This window comes from Plectrocnemia conspersa, unplaced genomic scaffold (assembly GCF_051122295.1).
Source record: "Plectrocnemia conspersa isolate PC_06_02 unplaced genomic scaffold, ASM5112229v1 ptg000007l, whole genome shotgun sequence".
NCBI classification, from domain to species: Eukaryota; Metazoa; Arthropoda; class Insecta; order Trichoptera; family Polycentropodidae; genus Plectrocnemia; species Plectrocnemia conspersa.
The window spans coordinates 5,086,031-5,102,253 of record NW_028277171.1 but is presented as its reverse complement, the minus strand read 5'-3'; the positions used below and the strand labels follow the sequence as shown (position 1 = coordinate 5,102,253).

At 29.2% G+C, this 16,223-nt stretch overlaps 1 protein-coding gene across 1 annotated transcript in view; it reads left to right on the top strand.

Moving 5' to 3' along the window:
* Positions 1–1,951: 1,951 nt before the first annotated feature.
* Positions 1,952–16,223, top strand: part of LOC148233722 (uncharacterized) — a 62,243-nt gene continuing 47,971 nt past the window's right edge. Inside the window, exon 1 of the mRNA XM_088188556.1 lies at positions 1,952–2,088. The gene's annotated coding sequence lies outside the window, so the exon portion shown is untranslated. The remainder of the gene's footprint in view (positions 2,089–16,223) is intronic.

Genomic DNA, 16,223 nt, shown 5'->3' with positions numbered 1-16,223 from the left:
TTTAATCATAAATATTTTATAGGGTCATTACGCGTTGTTTGCTCTAAAGAGACATATAACCATTTTGTTGGTTCATCAAATATTGGTTCCAAAGAAAATAAACGTTGGGGCGCACATATAAAAGTTCAACAGTCACATTACACACGTATAAAAATATAGTGACACATCAAATTTCTAAACGAACCGAAGCAAACCAGAAAACTCCGGTCTGTGAAAATGGATTGAATTAAAAAATATATAAATATCTACATAATTTATTAAAGTAAATTTTTACTACTCATTTATCAAAATGTCAATGTTTTGTTTAAAAATAGGTGCACTTTTTAAATGACTAATAATTTACATTTCATAACATGTAATTTCCAAGAATTAATTCCTATGTCAATCAAATGATGATACTTGATACATTTATAATGCTGTAAAATATATATAATTTAATTTTAGAGAGAAATTAAATCAGTCCACACCAATTAAAAATCACATAAGTTAAGTGGTTGACAAATAAATCCTAGTAATTTAAAATAGAGAAAAAATGTACTTTTAGTTTAATATACTTGATTCTACATACTTGATTTTATAATTAATTGCTGTGAATAGTTTATATGTATTAAGGTTCTAAGTAAGGAAAGTGTATATTATAGGAAGGAACATCAATCACTTGTTCAAACATAGCAACTCTTCATCAACCCTAGATACTATCTGTAATAATAATACTAAATTAATGATCACACAAACCAAACATAAGCATAGCACACCAATAACTATAAAAATATAAATATATATACTTCTCCAAGGTTACAATAAATTAATAACATTTTTTAAGAGAGTTAATAAATTATATTAAACCCTTTATAATTTTTTTTTATTATTAATTTATTTAGCTTAATAGCTAATTTTTACATCAAATATACATATAATATATAATATAAACATAGTATAAAAAAACTTTATATTATTATTTATTTTTTAATGAGGGTGTTTTTTATTCCAATTTAGGAAACCAGTTTTATTTTTGCGGATTGTCCTAGGAATATTATTATACAAATTCACACCTCCGTACATAATTCCCCTAGCTTTTCTTATACCTAACTATCCCTTAATTTTCTCTATTTCTATTATTAAATCTACGTACATTTTTATTTCTAATTAAATACTCTGGTAGCATATTATTTTTTAATTTATATATAAATACTAAAACAATAATCTTCAATTTTTCGTGAACATTTAACCATTCCAATCTATTAATTATACTTCTACAACTAGTAAATCTATTTTTATTTAAGATTTGCATATCTAATCTATTAAACATATCTAATATTGTCGCACAATAAGTAAAATGGGGCAATATGATACTAATGTTATTTTTTTTGTGTATATACTTTACATTTTTTTATTCTGGATATTATACCTATTTTTCTACTATTTTTTTAATATTTAATTATAATGTTTTCTAAAATTTAATTTTGTATCTTCAATTACTTCTAAATATTTGATATTATCAACTATCTAACATATTTTTATAATTAATAAACATACATTTCGTTTTATTCTCATTTCGTTAAAGTATTGAATTCCTAATCTCTTTCTAGGTTTATATAGTGTTATTAATTTTATCTAAGTTTTAAACCATACTTAATTCAAACGTGACTAACTTGATGCGATACAAAGGGTTCTGCGTGTTTATTTATTTTTTTTAAATATTTATTACTGTTTAAAAGAAATTTTAACAATATAAATGTTTATTGTAATCCCTACATGATTAATTTATATATTTAATTTAAATATTTTATGATGTAAGGGAAGGATTTATTCATATTCTTATATAATATATACATAACATAATATTAATTAAAATACCTTAACAAATATGCAACAATCGGTAAAATTTAGTAAACATTATGCGTCGGCGTAGCTTCGTGTTGATAAGGCTGTGCTTTTCGACGGCGAGATCAGTTGGTTCGTGGCTCTCGTAAAGGTCGGAACTCTGCCAGACTTTAGAGTAACACACAACAATATTATTTTGTTTCTATTATAAATATTTGTTGAGTAAAACGAAGTTTTCAAGAGGATTTATCAAAGAGGAAAAAGGTAAGATTTTTTTTATTATAAAACAAATAAACAAGTGAAAGGCACAATAATACAATGAAATTGTTTATCTAACATAAAGCATGATATTAAAATGGAAAAAAATAACAACGTAAAAGTTATACAATATTTATTTTAAACAACAAAAAATCGATCGAAGCTGTTGCTTTTACAAAGCTTTGTTGTTTTATATTCGAATTCTTTTTACATTCACATTTATAATAAAGTATCGAGCTTTATGTTGTATACTGATTATAATACTGTTTTCGAACGAAACATGTTTACCGTTTTTACCTTGGGGATTTTTAATAAATTAAAACGGATTGGAGAATAAATTGATGTTTACATTTTTTCACATACGTACGTATTCGATGTAAAATTACGCAAATGCAAAATAAATATTTAGGACAGTATACATTTATCTAGAGCTTTGCATATACCTTGTCGTGATATAAAAGTCATAAATAAAATGTTTGCGGATATCGTCTTTTATTATTTACGATCACATAAGCTTAGAGCATGAGTTATATTTTAATAAATAAAATTTAACCGACCTAACAAATTTGTAAATGTAGTCTGGTTTATTTTTTTATTTATGTACAGTCACAATGAAAGGGCAATCTACTGATAATTAATACATAAATCTCGGTCACATTCTTCTCTTATGTATAAAACCATTAGTCTATAAGACTTTTGAAAATTTTGTTTCCTCGTAACTATGGAAACAAACTATCATAGCACGCTTCTCAATTTTTATTAAATTATTTTGTTTTAAGTGGGCTAGCCTTATTTTCAAAATCAACAAACAATTAATATCAATAAGCAAAATAAATTACTAATAAAAATGATTGTGAATTGATTCAAAACAGAAATTTTAAGATAATTTCTAATGAAAATCAGCTCTTTTTTATGATAGAATGGACTTACTTCCTCTTCAAAATCAACGGCTTATATCTTAGTATAAAATATTTGTATCGTGTATTTACTTTAAGTAAAAAAAATCAAGCTTGTTAAATAAAAATCTAAATCGAAATAATAATAATAATAACTATATCTATAGTTATGATTCTGATCAATCAAATATTTGACTTGTTTGTTATTAAAAATGTTCATACATAATATAAATATAAAATGATGCCAAATAATAAAACAATAGTAATTTCACCGTTGTGCCACAGTTAGTATTGAGGATTCTTTGAAACTCATTTTCTTTAATTAATTACTATATAAAAAAAAATTTCATCCATCTATTGATTATCGGTGCTAAACATATGTTATAAATCTAATTTACAAAACTAAATTAGTTTTCCTTTAATAATTCAGACAAAATCGATTTACCTTGACCTAGTATTAAGGCATATTTTGTTCTTAAGTGATAACTGCTTGATTGTGCAAAGTAACTATTACGTATTAGAATATGAAACCATATGAAAATTTTGGTTATTTTTTATTTTTTCTTTTACTATTTGGTTTTACAACACTTAAAACACATATTTTGCACTACTTATTTTGCGATAAAATACCATTTAATCGTTAAAAAGAGCATTTTTTCAACTTTGAATAGATATATTAGTATATACATATATTATAAGAACACAAGATGTACTTCGAATAGCAATATTGATTTTTCTGTATATTAATTTTAATTAGAGTTTCAGAATTATGCGAAGATTAAGATACATTACTCAAAATAAAAGTATTTTTAGAATATTTTATTATCGTTAGTCAATTATATAAAAAAGTTATTTTACGAATTCCTAAACTAAATGCATTTTAAGCCATTTTTAATATGAAAAAAAAGCATTTTGCACAAAAAATGGGTATCAGGGCAAAAAAGTTCATTGTCACTCTGTTCTAGTTGACGACCCAAGATCAACTGTCGTGGCTCAAACCCGTTTATGTCGCTTGTTGATGTCACCTGATGAAATAAGAGGTAATTTTAGTAGCATTAAAAAGCACCGATAATCTTACTCTTTCTGTAAATTTTGAAAAGGCTTTAACCACACCATCTCATTTTTCTTAAAAAGCAGTATTAAAGTGGTTCCGAGAAACGGCTTATTTTGGCATTCTTTTGTCAACGGCCGCCACAATTCAAACAATTGAGCCACTTTATTTTAATTTTAAATCATTAAAATTAAAATAAATGTTTAAATGTATTTTTTTTATTCAATAAAAAAAATGATATTTATTTTGGGATTACCTAATAATATTTTTTATTTGGTGATTTTGTGATTCTGTGGTTTGTATAAAAAACTTTTAATTGGAGCAGCATAAAATGCCATAAATGAAACACACAGCGTCCCGCGAAACACCATCCCAAAAGTTGAAGCTTTGATCTCGTGATGTAAATTATATTCACAGAACTTGTACCAAACTTGCCAACAGCAGTGAATGGTGACGATCAAAAGAAATTTCTCATGAATATATATTTAAACAAAGGTTAAATATACTTTCTGTGAGCTGTTAAATGTTGTGTGTTTGTGTGTGTAAAAATGGAGATAAAGAGAAATGAATAAAAAATATTTTATGAAATGAGATAAACAAAGCAGAGCGATGACTCTTATAAACAAAGAAAGCAGTACTATATGTTTGTGTTTTAAAACAAGCTAAAATGTATAGTTTGCAGTAAATTAGCTTTTTTCCTCGTCGTATTTTGCCTAGATTCTTGACAAAATAAGAGTGGTACACTTGTGGCATTATTTATTTGATCTGTCCATTTTAGGGTATATCAACATTTTCTCGTTGTTTAGGGTATATCAACATGATATGAATAGACACAGTGTATTAGTAATATAAATTTTAAAATTGAATTACACAGTTTTTAATTCCGGTATTTAGTACCGAATTACTGATAGTTTTGCTTATTGTTTTGTGTTATAAACTCAACATTTCTACACAAATAAAATATGAAGAGCTATTGTATTTCACAATAATAATATTGTAAACATTCCTGCAATTTGAGCCATGACTCTTCTTAACATTAAAATATTTTTCTGTGATCTAGGATATTTAGTTTACATATTATAATAGAAATAAAAATTGTATGTTTCGATCTACATACCTTTTAACTAAATAAAAATTGACCCCTTCATTTGAAACAATGAATAGATGAACCCCTAATGTTTTTTACCGGATAACGACCGCCTGCAGTCGCTATACTTTTGATAATGAATATTAATACGTGCTCAAATATTTTGAAATATGCTTGAACTTTTTGGAAAATATTAATATATCGCTGAAAGCTTAAATTTTTAGTGCAAAATGAGTTACACAGCGGCGGAATAACTTTATCTTTAATGCGAATATTGATCTGATTTTTATGCAAATAAATAACATATATAAAGTAAATTTAATTTTCACTGAAAATATTAAGTGATTCAAACATACTAACAAATATTAATTAGGACTTTTAATGAAGCATTTAACTAAATTGCGTTCCAAAATATCATACGATAAACTAATATTAATTAAACTTTACTTTATAACTAATTTATTTATTTTAGATTAAATTAAGACCATCGTGGCCTAACAGGTTACCCCAATGCGCCACGATGGTCGAAAACAAATTTTAAATTTATAAAACATAAAAAAAAAGTATATATACATAAATATAAAAATACTTAAACATAACAAAAAAATTATAAAATATTAAAATTAAATGAAATAAACCGGATCAGCTCCTCGTAGCTGACATTAAATAGGTCAATATGTAATGCCAGCGTATTAAGGAGCCGGATGGCCACAGCCATAGGCGAGTCGGCAAGTGCGGATGTCCTAGCCCTAACGGTCATCAAAAGAGGTCTCGATCGTGATTCTCGAAAATGTTCAGGAACCCAAAACTGGAATTCCTCGAGAATAGCTGGATTGTCGACAGCACCTTTTAGTAATTTAAAAAAATGCTTAGCGATATACAGCTTTCTGCGAGAACTCAGCGAATCATATCCCAACGCTCCTAAAAGAAAGGCGCTGGGATATAAGTACGGATAATAACCAAATGTCCTTTTGTAAAGGTATCTTAAATACCTTTTTTGAATTTTTTCCACTTAAAGGGAATATTTGGCTATTCGGGGATTCCAAATTATAGATCCCGATTCAAGAATGCTACGAACTAAGGTGTCATAGAGGATGCGAATAACTGACGGATCGTCAAAGTGAAAGGCATTCCTCATAACAAAGCCGAGCATCTTGGAAGATTTATCACAGACGTCGTGTATGTGTAGAGAGAACCTCCATTTGCTCTCGAAAGTGATTCCGAGATCTTTAATGGAAGTTTCTCTAGTCAAAATGTTACCACCGAGATGGTAGAAATAAGCTGATGGCGAACGGGATCGAGAAAATGACACAGTATGGCACTTTCCGACACTAAAGGGCAGACGGTTAACGGAAGCCCATCTCCACAGAGAGTCTAAATCCCTTTGTAGAGAGAAGGAGTCCGCAACAGATTGAATGCATTTATATAATTTTAAATCATCTGCGTACAGAAGAAAACTTGAATGTTTAATTGCAGTATTTATGTCATTAATAAATAACACAAAAAGCAGAGGTCCCAGATTGGATCCTTGAGGAACCCCCGAAGGGGTAAAATATTCCTTTGACAATCGGCCACCATACGTTACAAACTGTCTACGATTGCTCAAATAACTTGAAAATAACCGAGCTAAATTATCTGAGCAACCGAGGTTCGACAATTTTTTTAATAATAACGTATGACAAACTTTGTCAAAGGCTTTCTCAAAATCTGTATACACGACGTCTACTTGAATTCCGGCATCGAGAGAAGTTGTCACCGTTTTGGTGAACGACAGAAGATTAGTAACAGTGGAACGGGCAGGACGAAACCCGTGCTGTTGGTCTAATAAAACTTGTTGAAAGTGATTGTAAAGATATTTATGAATAATTATTTCAAATAATTTAGCAGGAGCTGACAACACTGCTACTGATCTATAATTCTTTATATATAATTTGTCACCCTTTTTATGAATAGGGGTGACTTTTGTGCATTTCCATAAATCAGGAAATGATGATGTTTTGAGAATCAGATCATAAATACATTTTAGAGGAGCAGCGAGACTTACTTCGCAACTTTTCAAAATAAAATCGGGAATTAAATCAGGTCCAGAAGAACGCCCTGTCTTTAATTTATTAAATCCGTATTTAAGATCTGAGTGCTCAGTTTCTCTGATGGTCAGTACTGAAGACCAAGAACATGAAGAAGGAAGCGACTGAGCAGAAGGCGAAAAATATTCCTCGAAAACAGAACGAAAATATTGCGCAAAACCGTCAGCAATATTTTGTGAACCGTCCAATGTTTTATCGTCGAGGTTCATCACTTTCAACGTAGACTGAGTAGCGCGTTTAGTGCTAATGAATTTCCAGAACGCTTTGGGATCATTAATTATTTGTTTTTGGCAATTTTTGTAATGATTGCGATGACAGGAAATTATCAAACACTTAACGCGTGCTCTTAATGAACGAAATTCCTCGAGAGCAGATGGATGTCCCGATCTCTTCCATAACTTATGAAAGGCGTGCTTTCTTTTTAGCAATGAGATGATCTCATGAGAAAACCATCTAGGATATGACACGTTAAGCACTCGAGGGCGCTTTCGAATAAAGAGCTGGTCGAATGCACAATAAAGAACCTCATAGAAGGCCGCCAGGGAAGATTCAACATCAACGCACCCGCCAACTCGGCTCCAGTCCATACCTAAAAGTAAATTATTTAATAAACCAAAATCTACACAATTTCCAAACGACCATCCGAGATCATTCCGATCGCTCACGCATTCCAACTCATTCGTAGTTATGCCATTTTTATTTATATTTAATTTTATCATTAGCGCCGGGTGATAATTATCTTCCGACACCAATACGAATTCGCTCTTAATTACTATGCAATTATTTACATTTGTATAAATTAGATCTAATTTGTCACCAAAATTATTATTGACACAATTTATTTGATTTAAATTAAAAATATTACTTATTAAACTTATGTCAATATTGGCACTAATGTTCGTAGGTAAATTAAAATCACCCAAGATGATACATTTTTTCTTCAAAAAATATTCAGATTCCGACTGAATCTTACGAAAAAATGCAGCAGTAACGTCTTTTAATTGATTTGGCGGAAAATATAACACGCATATAACGATTGAAGCTCGTTTCGTATCGACGAGGATCCAGAGATGTTCTCCGTCAGCTTCGAGATGCGCAAGCCTTCGCGCATGAATTGAATCTCTGCGGACAGCTAAGAGCACACCTCCGCCTCTGCTGCATCGATCTCTTCTAAACACGGTGTAACGATCGTCGAAGAGCTCAGCGTTCAGCACAGAATCAGTCAGCCACGTTTCCGTTATAGCGATGATGTCATGCTCCTGTGCGTAGATAGCGGAAAGAAAGTCGACGGTCTTGGAATTTAATCCCCTTACGTTTTGATAAAAAATCGAAAGGGGATCCATCGAACTCTTCCTAGGAAGGTTTAACGCCTTTCCGAAATCTCCATTCTTTAAATGAGCATCCAGATGGCCATAACTCTGGACACATAACCTCATTTAGTTTGGCATCAGGAACTGCAATTTTGAATGATGCATAACTTGTGCCCTTTGTAATGATTTTCGAGACCGACACATCACATGATTTTAGTTTTTCTTTTAGATATACCATAATTGCATCCGCGGTTGTATCCCGGTGCAAGTAGAGCACGTGTAGATGTCTCATTTTTAAAGCTGCTTTTATTAACCCATCCTGCTGTCCAGACCCGCGAAGAAGCTGATTGCGCGCTTGTTTATTCTTCTTCCTGACTTCGGTCCAGGCAAATGGCGAGACATCGGGCACAGGCGTTGGGGTTTTCTCTGCAACCGAAGGAGCTGACGCGTGTCGTCGACGAGTCGGTGAGACTGCGGGTTGAATTGGTGACGACGAAATTGAGCCTATCACCATCTCATTGCTTGGCCTAGAGTCCATGGATTTTGCGATTATTTTTTTATTTTTTCTTCTCTTTGTGAGCTGTTGCTGCTGGGTCGCAGCTTGAATTTTTAGCAGACTTTTTAGTTGCGCAATTAGAGATTGCTGTTCCGCAATCAACTTCGCTTGTGCAGCGAATTTTGCGTCCATTTTTTCAACAATAATATTAATTATGTCCATTACTGGAGCTAATGTAAGTAGACGTCCGATAATGACGAGCGATAACGAGCGAATATAATAATAATTATATAAAATACTACTTGAAATAAATAATAAAAATGTTTATATTCAGTTTCTTTATTTGTATAAAGGTGTTGTATCCTTGCAGAGAAAATTGCCAAGGATTTGTCTGACTTCTCTGGGCAATTGGTTATACATATTAACACCTTAATACAGAAACCCTTTTCTATTATACGTAAAATACGTATAATATATATAAATAAATAATTACAACAGTATTCATATAATGCATACAAGTATATTTAACTTTAATAAATTTAAGTATGATTTTATATATCTATTTATTTTTAAATATTTTTTTAAATATAAATTTAATTATAAATACATACTTATATATTAAAATAAAATAAATTCTTAATTTATTTTTTCTACGTATATTACATATCATTTTAAATCTTTCTTACCATTTATTATTTTCTCATTCAGAATAAATCTATGGCAAGCAACAAAGCACATGATAAAGTTAGCAAAAACTGCCCTTAAAGATACTATATATAGTACCTGTAACCTACGGATATATATAATATTAAGATTGCTCTTAAGCAATAAATTTATTGATCTGTTACGGTTAGTAATGTAAAGGCAAGAACCCTACATGTTTTATGTGCTTATTTTTTAAATAAAGATTAAATGAAACATATTTTTAGATATTACATAAATATAGAAATGTGTAGTTCTTTTAGTGTTCTGCTAAATATTAAATACATAAAAAATTCTATATACAGGATAACATTTAGAAATGTATATTTGAATTAGGAATAGGCAGAAATTGTATTGTTTTATATTTCAGATTTTTTTTTACGTTTTATAGCATATGAAAATCATTTATATTTTTACACGCAGTATAAAATTCTTTAATTTATCAGGAATTAAATCAAAGCATCTTGTGATCTATATTATTTATATTTTCTATGTGCTATAAAATTTAATGACATTTTGGATGCTTATTGATTTTTTTTATTTAGATCAAAATGAAAAGAAAAAACCTGCAACCTACGGATAAATTAAATGTCAAGTTTGCTTTGTTACGGTTAGTAATGTGAATTTTACCTATTTATTTTTTAAACCAATATTAAAAGAAATATATTTTCTTTCATTTTTTAGCGATTACATAAATATAGAAAAGTGTATTTCTTTTAGTGTTATGTTAAATATTAAATAGAAAAAACAGTGTTTAATGTTTTCCTTTAACCTCTTTTTTTACTCATAGCGTCACGAAGGTCCCTTTCAAAACTATCGAACTTTTCAAGACGCCGCTTATCGCTGGCTTTTATTGATCTACTATAAAATTCATAAAAAAAATACATACATATACAAATATATATAAAACTATATTTTAATTTTTAAAAATATGTTTCGTGTTTTCTTACGACTAATCGCTGTAATTCATTCTCAATGGCTTAATATAAAAAAGCACAGGATTAATGACCCTCGATATAGAAAAAGTCTTTGAAACGGTACGGCACGAATGTTTGATATATTATTTGATTAATTTAAAGCACCAATTTTTATTTTTGAAATGTACTCATAGCTTAAAAAGCGAAGCTCGATAACGCGTTACTGTTAATTTTATTTACTATATTTTTATAATAATTAAATAAAAGCTATTATTATAATAGTTAACAAAATCGTAGACAACTTTTGCATACATCTAGCCTTGCCGCCATTGCGGCATTAGGCCTGACATTAATCAGAAAATGCGAGTTATAAGAAACCGACATTAAATTAAAAAATAATCAAGTAGAATTATTATGATAATAACGCATCTTACATTAAAAGTGTTGTTTTATTACAAATTACAATAGATTAAGTTTCTTCGTTAAATTTATTAATTCAGATTTTGTGTTTCTTTTAATATATGTTTATAGCTTGTATATTATTTTTTTACGCGTAATTTTAATTCACTCTTGTAAACTAAGCTATGGTTATAAACGAGAACTTTTATTGAACTATATATATTTTAAAACAATAAAAAAATCTCTAGTGTGATTATGGACTTCTATACATTTCGTAAGATCAAATCATCATCAATAGTTTTAATCTGTTTTTCAACCATTACTTGTATGTGTATCTACTCGGAATTCCCACACATATAATAAATTATCTCTTTTGTAGCGTGTTGAATGTGAGTTTAAGCTCATAAATCACTATGATAAACTCCATTATCATTATTCCCATTATTTATAACTTTTAAGAAACTTTGAGAACACACGTGCGTCCTTAAGCATATTACGATACAATATGTATGTATAGTATCGGTAGCTTAATGCGCTACGGTGAAAACTTTCTAGTGCAAAATAACAATATATCTACTCTCACGGATTCAAAGTATTATAAAGCTGGAAAAGTTTCACCATTGCCGCCATTAATTCTTTTGAATGTTCTACAATGTTTTATTTCGCTCGATAGAGAGCAAGCTTCAGTCGTGTAGACCGAAAAATAAGAAAAAGCAAAACTTTACCGGTCGAACCAAAGAAGAAATGCTTTTACCTATCCATGCATTAGTCATTAAGCTTAGAAATGTTACAATACCATACTCATACTTCTATTTTGCAATTTTTGGAATATATGTACATATATAATTCAAAGAGCATTGACTATCAAATGTCACTCTTTGGTCCTGTACAAATAAATAAATAAATATCGCTTCACTCTTCATTAGCCAAAAATAGTCACATAAACACTTTTTTTCTTTATAGATTTACAATTTATCATCATTGATTATGACAGTGATTGTAAAACGCCATCAATTGCAAGACCTAAATTCAAAGACACGAGAATTGAGAAAATATACGTATTAAAATTAATGTAATACAATATATGTATGGTTTGACAAAATTGAATAGTTTTGACGTCGGGTAAGTTTATTTTTTACTTTTTCCTGAAGATTTTCCCCCTGATATTTATTTTTTTAAAGAATGACTCTCTCGAACTAATTACACGATTATTTAAATTGAGTCGACTAGTATCATACAACAAAAGTAGATATATAATTCTGTACTCATGTGTATTACTTATATGAATCCCCTATTGACAAATTATTTTACTCAAAGTCCCGAAACAGTCTTTTGAAAACGACTACAAAGCTCGTCATCTCGCTTATTAGCGAGAGTGACTTTTTTTATTTTCGTACATGTGTATCATAAAACTTTTAGTTGCCGTCGGAAAACTCGTATTTAATATATACTTATATATTTACCTGTATATAAGTGTATACGTTACCCACCTTAAATTTGATACGTCTGAGAAAGCACCGCGAGTTTTCCCGGACTTTCCGCGTGAACTTTGCTTTCTCCCCGTGGAAAACTTTCTGCGCGGGTCACGTTTTGGTCGTGGCCATTTAATGAGTGTTGTTTCTGTTTTGACGTAAATATAGTATACTACCGACGCAAGTTAGACTCTTTGTGTACAAGTTTGTATGTATTATATATTTGTTGTTAAATTAAAACGTGATATTTCTCTGCGACGTTTTAAGAGCTGCGGGAGATTTAAAGATATGCTAATGCAGCGTAATCCTTAAATGTGAATAATGCCTTAAAAGCTTTGCCTGTATTTTATTTTGAATATAAATAATTTACGATGCGAATGTATGTTACAGTATACTACGCACTAAATGAGCTATTAAATTTATAAAAAAAATAACGTAGAACAAATAACATGTTACATAATATCTCTCGCATATTAAGTAAAAATAAATATATTTTATAATTATTATTTTTTAATTTTTTTAATTTAACAGGAAGTTTAATTATAATATATGTCATTTAATACACGAAAAAATGTTTTATTTTAAAATAATTATTTGCATAAGATATATTTTAATATTATACTTTGAATGCAAAATCACTATTGTTCTATATACTGAGTAACCAACTAAAATCAAAAGAGTTTATACAAGTTTAGTTCTAATACGTTGTTAATATTCACTTACTAACATATTCTCCAATAAAAATTTATAGTAAAAATAATCGATATATTGTAGAGTACGCTCGGGATACGGATGCCGGTTTGTTATTGTGTGTGAGTACATGTATATGAGAGGGAGAAGCGATGTAGCGTGTACTTCGTTGTCTCGCTTTCTCGTTTAAGGACAGTCGCTGATTCGTCAACGCTGGTATTCGTCATTAAAGTGCAGTGTGGCACAGAAGTTCGATCTTCTCTAGTGATTTATTTTAAATAATTTTGTGTTGATATTGGTTTAAAACCCAGATATGCCCACTGTCCCATGGGTAGGTCACTAAGCTCGTGCCACTGTTTTTTATTTATAAATGAAATTTCTTGGGCATATCTGGGTTAATTGATATCAATGCTTTAAATATACACTGTAAGTTATTCATTCTCTTACCCGTGGATTAAAATATTTTAATTATTTTTCCATTAATCCGTACGTTGTTGGTTTTTTTACACTATTCTCTGTAAGGCTTAAAAAAGTTATTATTCTTATCGTTGCGCCAATGATAATTTTTTAATTTATTCAATGGATTCTAATGATTTAATAGAGTGGTCGAGCCATTAAAAAATCTGCGAATAATTTCTTTCCTTATTTTATATCTTTTTGCTTTTGAAGAATAGCTAAAGACTTCATTATTTTTTTTGACTAGTGAAAGATTTTGAATTTTGCAAATATTTAATTAATGACATCAATGTCTGGTTTCTTCGATTATATAATATATTTTTAATTGTCCGTTGAAATTTCCAGATAGGCTCAGATGTATGTATGTTAAATAAACATATATTTTCTTTTAAAATAAAAAAATAAATATTCTGAGCGAAATTGTTTTGAGCCACACAGTTCACGCACACAATAACAAACCGGAAGCCTTATCCCGAGGGTACTCTAGTATATACTATAAAAATTAAATATACAAGACTGTCACAAAAACTTCTCCCAAACGGTGAACAGTAGCAACGTGACATTTGCACATGTCAACTGTGCTATATTAAACTTTTTAGTTGAAAGTTTTATGTTGAGCTGAAAAGCGACACTATGTTATGATTGTTCACATTTTATTAATGCAATTTATTTAAAATAATAAAAAGTACTATATAAAAAAATATACATACATGACAATATATAAAAAAAATTTTAAGAGAAAATTATAAAAGAATATTCTAATGCATTTTAAATAATAAAACAGTATTTAAACATGGATAAAATATGAAAAAATGTACAATACCTTATTATAAATATGCCATAATTAATCAATACTACCATAAAATATTAAAACTTTATATGCTTTGTTTAGTAATAAGAAAACAACTTTTTTATTACAACTGAAATGATTTTAAGGTATTAAGCTTTTACAATTAAATTAGTCTATCTTAATAAATTTTCATTATATATAAAATAATTATATTAATAATTAATTATTAATTACTGAAAATAGCGAAGCTTCTTATCGTATTTCTCAAATATTTCAGTAGCATTTTATAATATGCCAATATATTGTAAAAAGCAAACGGACAAATTTAATAAATGATTGATACGTGTATATTAATTATTTACTTTTAATTCTTAAGCAATTTTAAATTTGTAATTAAAAACTTTACCTTTAAAATAAAGCATCGATTAACATAATCTCTAAGATTCGATGAGTTTTATTTTTTTACTGTTTAAATTTACAGCAATTTAGCATTTAAAATGTTGTTTTTCAAGGCTTTTACAGTAGATATTATTTTATAATAATGTAATAACGACGGTAAAATGGCTTAATCGAATGGAACTGATATTTTCTGTTATATAAAATAAATAACAAAATCGGAGTATTAATATAATTATACTAAATGGACATATAATAAATTAGTAATTGTATGAAATCAAACATATATACACATATGGTTTGCTGTCTCGTACGGATTGGACACAATTGTATCAAACAATTGATGTTAGTTCTGCTCTTGATGTTTTTTATAAATTAATTTATGGTATTTTTGATGAATGTTTTTCCAGAAGATATCCAACGACTAGTAGAATTTATCCAATATGGTTCTCGAATGAGGTAATTACAATTCTTAGAAAGAAACATGTCATACATAAAATCTGGAAACGAACACGAAATTCTCTCATCTATGAAGAATTTCGTACTCTGCGATCGCGTGCAAAATTGATGATTTGCGATTGCCATCGGAACTATATTGGAGACTGTGAAAAGTCGATAATTTTAGATCCAAAAAAATTTTGGAAATTCGTTAACTCAAAACGCGATGGCCAATCCTTACTGTCATCGATGAGTTGGAACAACATCAATTTTGAAGGTTCTGAAGAGATTGCAGATGGATTTGCTAGGTATTTTCAAACCGTATACCATAATGATGGGTCACATTTAGAGTTTAATTCTAATTACGATGAGACTCATCGTTCATGGTCATCTTTGTTATCAATCAAAACCTTTAGTTTGGTTGATATGGAATATGGATTTAGCAGACTAAAGTCCATTTTTACCTCGGGACCAGATTTTATTCCAGACTACATTCTGAAAGGATGCAAGTCTGGTATTTTACAGCCTCTAAAATTTATATTTAATTTAAATTTGAGATCCTCTTGTTTTCCAGAATTGTGGAAATGTTCAAAAGTCACTCCGATTCATAAAAAGGGTCCCAAATCTCAGATTGACAATTACAGGCCAATAGCTTTGATCTCATCACCTGCAAAATTATTTGAAATTGTTTTGCATAAATACATTTTTAATCATTGCAGGTGTATGCTTCTCGACCAACAACATGGTTTCCGTAAATCTCGATCCACTGTCACTAATCTAATGGTTTTGTCTAACTATGTTTCAAAATCATTGGACTCTGGTGTACAAGTGGACGTCATATACACAGACTTTGAAAAAGCATTTGATAAAGTTAACCATGCTTTACTTGTAAAAAAGTTATCTAATTTTGGGTTTTCTGAAGATCTCATAAATCTATTCTCAAATTATTTGACC